Source organism: Callorhinchus milii, unplaced genomic scaffold (assembly GCF_018977255.1).
Source record: "Callorhinchus milii isolate IMCB2004 unplaced genomic scaffold, IMCB_Cmil_1.0 Scaffold2, whole genome shotgun sequence".
In the NCBI taxonomy this organism is placed as follows: domain Eukaryota; kingdom Metazoa; phylum Chordata; class Chondrichthyes; order Chimaeriformes; family Callorhinchidae; genus Callorhinchus; species Callorhinchus milii.
In genome coordinates, this window is record NW_024704743.1 from 68,860,195 (window position 1) to 68,872,467 (window position 12,273).

At 45.4% G+C, this 12,273-nt stretch overlaps 1 protein-coding gene across 3 annotated transcripts in view; it reads left to right on the top strand.

Annotated features, from left to right (window-relative positions):
- The first annotated feature begins 180 nt into the window (after positions 1-180).
- Positions 181-12,273, top strand: part of LOC103181266 (cytochrome c oxidase assembly factor 1 homolog) — a 37,912-nt gene continuing 25,819 nt past the window's right edge. For 2 of the 3 annotated variants that reach the window (XM_007897622.2, XM_007897623.2), the window contains exon 1: positions 181-343. The gene's annotated coding sequence lies outside the window, so the exon portion shown is untranslated. The remainder of the gene's footprint in view (positions 344-12,273) is intronic. The other variant, XM_042346791.1, reaches the window with a different exon arrangement.

Sequence of the window (12,273 nt, forward strand, 5' to 3'; positions counted from 1 at the left end):
TGCCGCCGCCTCGCGGTCCCTCCCCCCCCCCGGCACGTGATCAGGGCCGGACCAGCGGGTCCACTTGATGCCGCGCGGCCGCCATTACTGTGCCGCCGCCTCGCGGTCCCTCCCCCCGGCACCAACCGTCAACCCGAGGCCGGGCACCGGGAGAGAGGGGCCGAGCACCGGGAGAGAGGGGCCGAGGCACCGGGAGAGAGGGGCCGAGGCACCGGGAGAGAGGGGCCGAGGCAGGTGGAGGCTTCACTGAGACGACTTGACCTTTCATCCTTTACTGAAATGATCAGAATGACGCTCCGCCCTCTTCACATGTCAGAGCAGCAGCTCTGATGGTCATAACACAGTGAGTGAGTGTGTGAGTGTGTGACAGCCCACATGTTGGTTGGTAATAACACAGTGAGTGTGTGTGTGTGTGTGTGGACACCTCCCTCCTGGCTCAGCCACTAGCACTCTGGCCTCTCGGTCACCAGGGCTGTGGCTTCACACCTGCCGTGGGCGGTACTCTGAGCCCACAGTCCAGGCTGACACTCTATTGCAGTGTTGGGGGAGCGCTCGGTCAGATGAGTTGTTGAACAAGATACCGTCTCTTGTGTGTTCAGGTGGTCCACCTCCTCCAAGTAGGACCACCGTATCCGTTAGGGCTTTGGATTGCAGGGTTAACAGGAGCTGGGTTTGATGCCTCCCCGCCCCCCTGACTGGTCTGCCGATGAGCCGGGCTGGTTGTGCTGTCATCAGCAGTGCCCTGGAATGACTGACTCAGGACCCGGACTACCGAGCCCGGCAATTTTAGGAGTCAGCCTGGTGTTTGACACGTGCAGAAACCCATTGTTATTGTTGAGTATCCAAACCATACCGGGTTGATTTTGTGCGGGCTGACCGTGTCCCCCTCAACACCTTGCTCACGGTCTCTGCGTGCGTGTTTTCGCTGCCGCTCCAACCCGAGCTGTGCCCTTCTGAAAAGGCTCCCCTTTCTACTCCGCACACTTTGCTACTCCTAATCAGTCCTTCTCTCCCACCGCCCTCCTCGCCTTCTCTCTCCTGGGCCCCAGTAGGGTTGATATTCTGGAAGGACCAGGATGAAGCTTATTTGACCAGTCACTGGGTGCAGGGAGTCATCCCACTCAGCTGTTAACTCTGCAAACCAAAGCCCTAATGGGTAGGATGGTCTAAGTTGGACAAGCAGCAGGAAACTTGCCAGACAGCGATATTAATGGCAAGCTATGAGGTTTTAGCTGGTTAGACCCAACTCACACTCTGTAGTCCCCAAACCTTGGCTCTTGCTAACCTATACCTAATACGATCCAGGATTAAATAATCAGGATGTGTCCCTCCAGGGAGAGTGTGTGCATTCCATTCCAACAATCTATCTCTGGGATTTCCATGTGTATTTGGGATGTATGGAACTCTCAGTTTGGTTTGGATACTCTTAAGCATGGAGATGGGTTTCCTCATGTGTCAGACACCCGGCTGACCAAAACAAATTGATCTCTTGTGATTGTCTGCTAGATTTCTGGGAAAGTTACAACTTTTGTCCATTTGTTCCATTCACTGTAATCAATATCATGGTCTCTTCAATGTAGACACCAACAACAACAACAACAAGATTCCATTTATAAAGCGCCTTTCACGTCAGGAGGACGTCCCAAGGCGCTGCACAGTTGGGTCATGACCCGAGCAGGGGGGAAATGGTCAGGGTGAGGGGAGGGAAGGGAGGGAGCGAGGAGGGGGAAGAGAGTCGAGAGGGGAGCTGAAGGCATATAGACACGCTCACAAATGACTGGAATCTTTTGAATTGGCTAAAGATGACACAGGCAACATAATTTAGGCAAGTTAGGTCATTATGTGGTTTTCTTTACCAAATACTTTTCCTTAAAGCTTCTAGATCCCCTTTTTAAATGTACTTTTTGAGAAGGTTTAGCTTTTCATATAAATTCTTATTCAGTCAGAGTGATGGCAGATAACTTCATTGCATGTTACTTCACTGTATAACCAACATTTTGGAGATCTCTTGCTGCAGTGTGGTAGGCCTGAGCCTGCTTTGTTTAAGTCTGCAAACTGCAGTATTTACAGGCAGACATACTGACTATACTCAATGAATGGGAACTGGTATAATTCTTGTAACAGTACAAATAAAAATATACATTTATATCCCTTTCATATCGGGAGGATGCCCCAAGGCGCTGGACAGTCCAGGATTTGCAACCAAGTCCAGGGTTTGAAAAAACAGGACAACTGAAGAGTTCCAGGAGAACAGCGTGGTAGAGAATGTAATCCTTACTCAATAGTAGCCAAGACTAACTTCATATTATTTTCAGCACCTTGCTTCTGAGGTACAAGACACTAATCCACTGTTCCACCAGGAGTACTGTGCCAGAGTTGCTTGTCGAACAATATTCCATTATACAACAGTAGATGTGGCACTGTTTTCACTAAAGGAGTTGTTTGGATGAGGTGCGGTTAGCAGCAGAGAGCATTGGTATTCTATCACAGCAACGTGAAAAAACAGGCTAGATTTTTTTTAGATTGCCTCCACCTTATTAATACTGTACAGTTCTTCCATATTTTCAATTTTGTGAATACACACTCTTATCCAGGAATTGGTATCCACCTTGATTGGTATGCAGAGAGCTATGGTTTGCAGACAGCAGGCAGCTACTGCTCAAGATACACATTTCCAACTAATGGAACCATCGTTCAATGGGTGAATGGGGTCTCCTTGTGGCTGAATACAGTCAACTCTCCAAAGAGGTCTTGGTAGTGGAATTTTTTGGAATTCATGAGGGGTGTCCAAGGCAAGGTTTGATGGCAGAACAGCCAGCCTGGCTTGTCAGCAGGACTTGGAGGTGGCAGACTAGCTACTGGGGGTAGGAATGTGCAGTATTCTTCAAGGCTGAATCCCAGTTCTCTCCTTTTTCTTTTACACATATTCCCACTGGGTCCCATATGGGGTCCATTTCCATATATTCCACTTCCCCCGCTCAGCTATCAGTGCCTACTACATGCCCCCTTCCTGATCCACCCCACCATCAGTGAATGGTCTTTCAGCAATTCTGTCCCCACTCTCAGGAATTCCATTCTGTCCCCAGTCTCAGGAATTCCATCCTGGAGTCCCTCTGCCTCACCTCCCCAACTTAACACAAAAAGGACTAGGTTCAGTCCAAAGATAGATACTTAAATCTCAGACTATTGGTAGCTCTTCCTTTCATTTTCAATATTTAGGGGTAGGAAAATGACAATACATTTCATAACAATACAATCCTGTAGCTCAGTGGTTAGAGCACTCTCCTTGCAAGCAAGACATCTGGCAGGGGGAAACCTTGAGCAACCTTCCTTACTCCACACGCCTAATAATAATCCCTCCCAAAAAAAAAAATTGGTCTTTTCAATCCACGTTGTTATACTGCTGTGTGCAATTGGCTGCTGAGTTTCGCCCATAAATATAGTCAATTCACTTTACAGCATATTCTGTGAAGCACTTTGAGACGTTGAGAAGACGTGAAAAACGCTATATCAAATGCAAGGATTATTATTAATACCCATTGTTTGCCTCCAAAATACGGTCACTCACTGTACTTTATAATAACAACAACAAAATTGCATTTATAGAGCGCCTTTCACGTCAGGAGGACGTCCCAAAGCACTGAACAGTCAGATGTCGGGGCCCGAGAAAGGGGGAGGGGCAGTGTAGAGGTGAGGGAAGGCGGAGAGGTGGGAGGGAGACCAAAGGCACGGTCGAAGAGAAGGGTCTTGAGACCAGCCTTGAAGGAGGTAAGGGAGGAAGTGAGGCGAAGGGACCGTGGGATGAAGTTCCAGAGTGTGGGGGCAGAGAGGCTGAAAGCCCGGCCACCGATGGTAGGGCAGGTCGGGCGGGAGTCATAGAGCAGCCTGGAGCCTGATGAACAGAGGGAGCGGGCAGGTTGATAGAGAGTCAGCAGGGCAGAGAGGTAGGAGGGGGCAAGGCTATGGATGGCCTTAAATGTGAGGACGAGGATCTTGAACTCAATCCTCTGGGGGATGGGGAGCCAGTGGAGTCGGGCGAGGATGGGAGTGATGGGGTCACGGAGCCTGGTGCGTGAGTGTACACGAGCTGCAGATTCTTGGATGATCTGCAGCTTGTGAAGGGAAGAGTTGGGAACGCCTATGAGGAGGGAGTTCCCGTAATCCAGCCTTGAGGTGATGAATGCGTGGGTGAGGGTTTCGGCAGCCTGAGGGGTGAGGCAGTGGCGGAGTCTGGCAATGTTGCGGCAGTGGTGGTAGGCAGTGCCGGTCATGGCGCGGATGTGGGGGAGAAAGGACAGTTCAGGGTCAAACAAGACACCCTGGTTCCTGACTGGCTTAGTGAGGTTGAGTGTGCAGCCGTGGAGGCTGATGCTGTCAGCGCCTGAGGTGTGGAGGCACTGGCGTGAGCCAATAAGGAGGGCCTCGGTCTTGCTGACATTGAGTTGGAGAAAGTTGTCCCTCGTCCAGGACTTGATGTCGGACAGACAGTCGGTCAGGACACCAGCAGTCCTGGAGTTGAGGATGGAGGCAGAGAGGTAGAGTTGGGTGTCATCTGCATATGTGTGGAAATTTACCCCATGTCTGCGGATGATGTGACCGAGAGGGAGCACGTAGAGAGTGAAGAGGAGGGTCCGAGGACAGAGCCCTGAGGAACACTGCACGAGATGGTACAGGGGCTGGAGGAAAAGCCATTTGCCGCGACGAAGTGGAGGTGGTGTGAAAGGTAGGACCTGCTACTGTCGTTGAGATGACTCAAAGCGCTTCACAGAATATACTGTTGTAAAGTGAATTGACTGTATATCTTGTGGGCGAAACCTGGCAGCCCGATAAGATGATCCAGGTAATATTCATTTCATGTTCATTTCACACAATACTATTTGTTGGATACTGCTGTGCACAATTGTCTGCCTCGTTTTGCTGACAAATTACAGACACTCCACTTTATCATGTATCCTGTGAAGTGCTTTGAGATGTCTCAACAACATGATAAGGTGTTATATCAAATGCAAGGATTATTATTATTTACCTCAACTGTTAGTAACTTTTTAAAAACATTTCCATTACTGGACTACATTGCACTGTTAGCGATTGGCATTCAATGCTGTGCTGTGAAATCGTCCACCGTGATGTGGTAAATATATTGTGCAATAGTTGTTGCCAGTCATTACCTGCAGATGTCACTGTTTAACCTATATCTCAAATGTTTGATGGAAGTGGCAAGTCCACGACTTCTGCAACAGTCTCAGCAGTTAATTCACAACTACACAATCGCATCCACTAAGAACTATTGAGTATTGAGTAATTATCCTTGCCAGAGGTATTCAATAATTATTAATTCAACTCTCTCATTAGATTCCTGTAGTTTCCCCTGTCTCCTATTCCTGTGGATGGTTCCCTACTTACTTTGCTCCCTAACTTATCTACTTGTGAGGTGACCGCCTCTCAAAGCATTTTAGGAACCTTTCCATTTCACATGTGTGACAGAGTGTCACCACCTGCCCTTCAAGATAGACATTTTAAGTTTGAGGGAAAGCAGCTAGAGACCACGCCTTGGACATAATAAGCATCTCAAGAGCTCCCACACTGTGCAGGTTCAACACAACAAAGACATCAGCCATTCTGCAATACTCAATAAATTAGCCTGAAATAAAAATCCACGAAAGCTTCATAGTGAACCAGAGTAGAAACCCCAAAATCATTCTGTTGCCTCTTGAAGTTTTTAAATATATGGTCTGTGATGTCCTAACTCTGGGCCAATCACTAAACTGTTGAAGTCCACTCTGCTAATACTAACATTGGGAGCCTGTTGGGAATGGCCCAGGGCTTCTAACGCTTTTCACATCCTGATTGGGTTCTTATTACTTTCGAGAAGGATCTAAACTGTTCGGTTACCCAGAACTTGCAGATATGGGTTCAGGCCCAGGTTGGACTGGGCAGAGGGCACATCTTACTACAGACTAAAGTGCAGTTCTACAAACGTATCATGGTAGTGTGATGTTACGAATGATATAATTTGCATTTGAAGGTTTAATGCTTTGTTGGAATAAAATAATTATCCATCATTCGTATAAAGGTGTCAAGGGTTTAAAAAGAATACCAGATTTGGATCCTGACCCTGATCTAATCCAATGACATGGATTCCTATATGGGTGGCCAGGTCACAATTGCACAGAAAAGTTCAAAATTTTAACTCTTATCATAGCATAGTGTACACCAATGTACACAATATTGTATCCTGAATACACAGTGTATTAATGCTCCAGCAATGATAATCATACAGTAGCTGTTACCATACACCGCCTTCAAGGGGCACTGCAGCTATAGGGTGAGTGTAACATGTCAACTTGTATTGTGCCTCAGCGTGATAGGACGAGGCCTGGATTCTGGATTCCACCACCTGTCGGGGATCCAGTCATGATCGTACCATCAGGTGAAACTGCTGAGCAGACATTAAGTACTTTGCACAAATCAGATACTGTATCACATGCCTATTAACATTTAACAATGAAAATCAGTATTAATTATCAGTGTGTGGTAGAGCTAACAGTGATGGGAGAATTTTTGGAAGGTTGAGATGAAAATGGCTGTCTTCTCAAGAACAATCATTTCATGCGATCCTCAGTTGTTTGTATCATCTAGTGTTTGGCTGCAAGCAGGATTTGAAGTAACATAGTGGATGTGGAAAAAGGTCTGTGTTAAAACATTTATTTATCAAGTATAATAAACCTTGCCTTTGATATAGCACCTTATCACATCTTTGAGACATCTCAAAGCGCTTCACAGAATATACTGTAAAGTGATTTGACTGTATATTTTGTGGGTGAAAGTATATACTTAATGTAGAGCAATGATATCTGGGTGGATTCATTACTTCAAGGCCCTATAGTCAATTCTTTATATAATGACCTTTAAATTAATATTTTAAAAATGTTAAATTAATTTACGATGACCTCATGCTTCCTTGGAAACATACCACTTAGCACCTGTTTCACGTTCCTCACCATCGGCAGCACAAAGAAAATTTGTGTTTCTCTGATAATAGGATTAAGAGATCTTGATAGGCTAATTGACTTTTTGTTCTATGTTCATAAAATGTTCTCTGTCATAGAAATTTACAGTGCAGAAGAAGCCCATTCAGCCCATTGAGTCTGCACTGACTCTCAGAGCAAGCTGTTCATTCAGTGCCATTGTCTCGCCCTATCCTGTTACTTCTTCCATCCTTTATCTTTCATGTACTTTTCTACTTTCTTCTTGAAGCCCACAAGGGACTCTGGCTCTACCACCTTTCTTGGCAGGGAATTCCTTATCCCAACAACTTTGTGTGGAATAAAAACTCCTAAATTCAACTTTCGCTCCCATGACTAGCTTATGTCTTCTAGTTACTCCCCTACCTTTCCCTATTTACCGTCAAACCCCTCATAATTTAGTATATTATTTGTTATATCCTTTCTCAATCTTCTCTGCTTCAATGAAAACAGTCCTAACTTCTCCTCATAACTATAGACCCTTTGAATCTTGTAAATCTCCTTTGCACCCCATCCAAAGCTCCTTCTAGACTATGTTCTCTTTATGATGAGGAATGCATTCCAAAAGGCAGGTTTCCATTTTGGGCAACTAGTGTCAGGATCAAACTTTCTGAGATCAAGTATGGTCCAGCATTATACCTAGTTCACCGCTTTGGGACATCCTCCCGACTTGAAAGGCACTCTATAAATGTAATTTTGTTGTTTTTTTACAATTAATGGGGACTGTTTTAGAGAGGAATGGACTTTGTGTGAGACATGATCAGGTTTAGAAATAGCCATATATTTTGAGGCACTGACCTTCACATTTAAAAAAGCAGCGAAACACGAATAAGGCCACATTGCAGCAGAGTGTAACCCAGGAATTCTGGTGCTAACTACCCTGAGTAGCGCTTCTGGATAATACAACGTTTCATGAGAGAGTGTGGAGTGTTCATGTTCAGAGTTGCAGCTGATGGTGAAGCTTGTGATAGAACTTTATTTTGCCACTTCTAGTCAACTGTCTTAACTTTTAATATTCATTGAACTGTATGTCACCTTTACTCACCCCACCTGGATTTTGTTCTAAACAGATATTTCTGTCAATTCTGTGGTTGACACCCCATATACATTTGAGGGGATGTGGAACAGCTCAGATTAACTGAAGACTACACAGCCCAGTTTTGAAATTCTCATTTCTTACTTTTTGATAGTGTTATGGAATTTAATTGTTCTTGCCAACTTCCTGTTCTTGGGTGTGTTGTTGCTTAACTCATATTTAAATACTGTATTACTTTCAACCAGGAAGGGGCTGTTCTGTCATTTTGGAAAAGGTATCTTTTCTGAACCCGCCCATGTTAAATACAAAGGATCACTTGTTAGGGTTACAGATAACAGATGCTTCGGAATGTAGTTGTGATGTGAGTGGACTTCATTCTGTATGTTATGCTTTGAATTTGTTGGGAGTGTCTTAGCAGTTCACTGGAATTAATGTTTCAGATTAATTGCATGACCTGATGCTGGACAGAAAGAGTAGTGATTAAATTAACATGATAGCTACTATTATTGCTTTTAGGTATAAGAATGTTCATTGTTAAAATCTGTGAAATGTTTTGAGTATTTGAAATTGCAGTTTTGGGCTTGGTTAAGAATCCATCTTTGATTCTAAATTTTCTCCAATTTTTTTAAAAATAGAGGGTGTAAGAGGTCTGTAATGATGGCTTGTAGTAATATAAAATCCCTCTCCACATTTAATGCCCAACTTAAACCTTTCCTTATAATTGGGCTTTAGATCACATTTCCTCTTCACCTTCCTCAGCTCCCCCCACCCAGTGTACACACACACTACCTCCTTGGCCTCTTCTTAATTATGTGCCAAATGTGCCAAATGCATAATGTGAGTTGGTACTCTCTCCACTCATTCCTTTTGTCCTACCAGACAGTACCATGGATATTCTAAATAGGACAGCTGAGATTACAGCTTTCGTATGAAAGAAATAGAGGATTAACCCATGGAATCTTACACCTTAGTGTACCCATACACTACTCACTAAACCAGTCCTCCTCCAATATACCCGTACACCACCTCACAGAACCATGTCTTCTCCAATTTATCCATACAGTACTTCACCACTTAGCCACTGAGTCAGTCTACCATCAGTGCATCCATACACAATCCCTAAAATCCCACCTTTTGCCCTTTCCAGCAATTTTAAGAGTGGTTGAAGACGTGTTTCGTAGCTATTAATTATATTTTGTTTCAGTCAATGGGAGGCACTCCTCTGACACCAAATGTGCAAAAGACCAAACCATAACCCTGAGGCAGTCAGCCTCCTTTCTGGTAGATCATAAGCACTAAGTGTAAGGCTGTAGATGTATATGTTTTAAATTTATGTAAAAAAATCAGCATTAAAGTAAGACTCATCAATCTCATGACATATTACAGGAAAGACTAGGGGAAGACATCTGCCCAGTATTAGCAGTATAAAGTATAGGGAGTTCCTGTTGAGTCACCAGATATATTACATTAATTTTGATGGCTACAGTAACCTCTCTGTCTTGAGCCAAATGACATCTTGAATTTCGCCCTATGGTACTATTGGCAGTGATCTGTGGGAGATGAGGCCTGAACACAGCAGCTACTGTGCTTCCCTCATGATAACCAGCGCAGCTCTACTGAAGCAATTGGTTAGAAAATGATGCTTAAAATAAACCATGGCCTCTGTTCTGCACAATATATTTGTTGAAAGGGGAATCAGACAAATATTTGAAAAGAAAAACTCCAAAAGAGGTACGGGGAAAAAGAGGGGAGGGGGAATAAATAGATATCTCTTACCAGAGAGCACATACTGGTACGATGGGTTGAATGGCTGCATTCAGCACTTTATCCTTTTCTACTGAAAAAATCTGATTCTGGGATGCATGGCAGACTATGTAACAGCTTATTTTGGTTCATAGTGGAATTATAGAGTACTCTTTTGGGCATCGAGCCCATGCTTGATGCTGATCTGACCTTTTGATTGAGAGAATTATTTTTACTTATCTATAGTGGAATTAATGATTGATATTGTTAGATTCAACAATAATCAACTACCATCCAGAGCTCTGCAGCTCATGTCTTCTTCTGGACTAGGCTACATTACTTTAGCACCCCTATCCTTGCCCAATTCCACTGGCTCGCCATCCCCCAGAGGATTGAGTTCAAGATCCTCGCCCTCACTTTTAAATTCCTCTTGCCTCTGCGACTTTCTTAAACACTACCAACCAGCCTGCTGCCTCTGCTCGGCAGGCCCTGGCTTGCTTTACATTACCCCACCCTGCATGCCCCACCATCGGTTGTCAGGCTTTCAGCCTAACAGTCCCACTCTCTGGAACTCTCATCCACAAAATTTACAGAATATTCTATGAAGCTCTTTGAGATGTCTTGAAGAGGTGATAAGGTGCTATATCAAATGCAACGACTATTATTATTATTATATTATATATAACTGCATCCCAGAGTCACTTTGCTTCACCCCTTCCCTCATCTACTTCAAAGATTGTCTCAAGACCTTCCTCTTGGACTGCACGTTCAGTCATCTTATCCCACTGCCCCATGGCCCCCATCGCTCCTGAATTCAACCCCCCGTTTGGGTGAGAACTCTCAACTGTCCAGAGACTCAGGATGACCTCGCGATGTAATAGCCGATATAAATGCAATTTGTTGTTGCATAATACGGCAAGGAGGCTGATAAAACTAACCCTGGTGCTTGATGCATGCTTAGAAAGACTTGGAAAAATTGTACAGCAAGTCAAGAATTGTGACAACCTTATCTACGCTCCAGCAAATCCCATTATTTGTGCTTTACTCTGCATGCTAACGTCTGCATCAAGCGACAATAAGGCATTATTGCATTATCGACCAAAAGGCAGGACAATTCAATACAACAACAAGATTACATTTGTATAGCGCCTTTCACGTCGGGAGGACGTCCCAAGGCGCTGGACAGTGTACAGCATTTCAGACCCGAGCTGGGGTCAGAGGGGAGAAGGGAGGGGAAGGGAAGGGAGGTGACCAATGGCATGGTTGAAGAGGACGGTTTTGAGGCGGGACTTGGAGGAGGCTAAGGAGGGGGCGAGGCAGAGGGATTGGGGGATGGAGTTTCAGAGGTTGGGGGCAGAGTGGCTGAAGGCTCTCCCACCAGTGGTGGGGCGGATGGGTCGGGGGACGTGGAACAGACCGGAGCCGGCTGAGCGGAGGGAGCGGGTGGGTTGGTAGGAGGTAAGGAGGTCACAGAGGTAGGGTGGGGCGAGGCCATGGAGGGCTTTGTAGGTGAGGACCAAGATTTTGAACTGGATCCTCTGAAGGATAGGGAGCCAATGGAGTTGGGCGAGAGTGGGGGAGATGGGGTCACGGAATTTGGTGCGGGAGAGGACACGGGCTGCAGAGTTTTGGATTATCTGCAGCCTGTGGAGGGAGGAGTTGGGAAGGTCGACAAGCAGGGCATTTGCATAGTCGAGCCTGGAGATGATGAAGGCATGAACAAGAGTTTCAGTGGCCTGAGGGGTGAGGTAGTGGCAGAGTTGGGCGATGTTATGAAGGTGAGGGAAGGCAGAGCGGGTCATGGCTTGGATGTGGGGAAGAAAATACAGTTGAGGGTCGAACGAGACAACTAGGTTCCTGACTGGCTTGGTGAGTTGAGGTTTGCAACCATGGAGGTTGATGCTGCCAGAGCCTGAGGTGCTGAGGCGTTGGCGCATTCAACAACAACTTGGATTCATATAGTGCCCTGCACGCTAGACGGCATCTCAGAGCGCTTTGTTTCAACTGTAGGAAGTTTGCCCTCATCCAGGACTTGATGTCTGATAGGCAGTCTGTCAGGACAGCAGTGGTCCTGGAGTTGAGGATGGAGATAGAAAGATAGAGTTGGGTGTCATCCGCATACATATGGAAGTTGACCCCATGTCTGCGGATGATGTCACCAAGGGGGAGCATATAGATATTAAAGAGGAGAGGGCCAAGGACAGAGCCCTGGGGGACGCCAGAAGTGACAATGCGGGGGCTGGAGGAGAAAACATTAGAGGTAACAAACAATATAGCCGGAAAGTCAGCAACAGGCCTGGTCACATATTAGCATGAATTAGACGCAAAGTAAATCTCCCCCTACTCAGCCCCCAAGAGATCTACTCATCTCATTACTCTGGGTATTAAAATAATAAATAATAATTCTTGCATTTGATATAGCACCTTTAAGGTCATTAGGATCTCTCAATGTGTTGCAGAATTCATTGC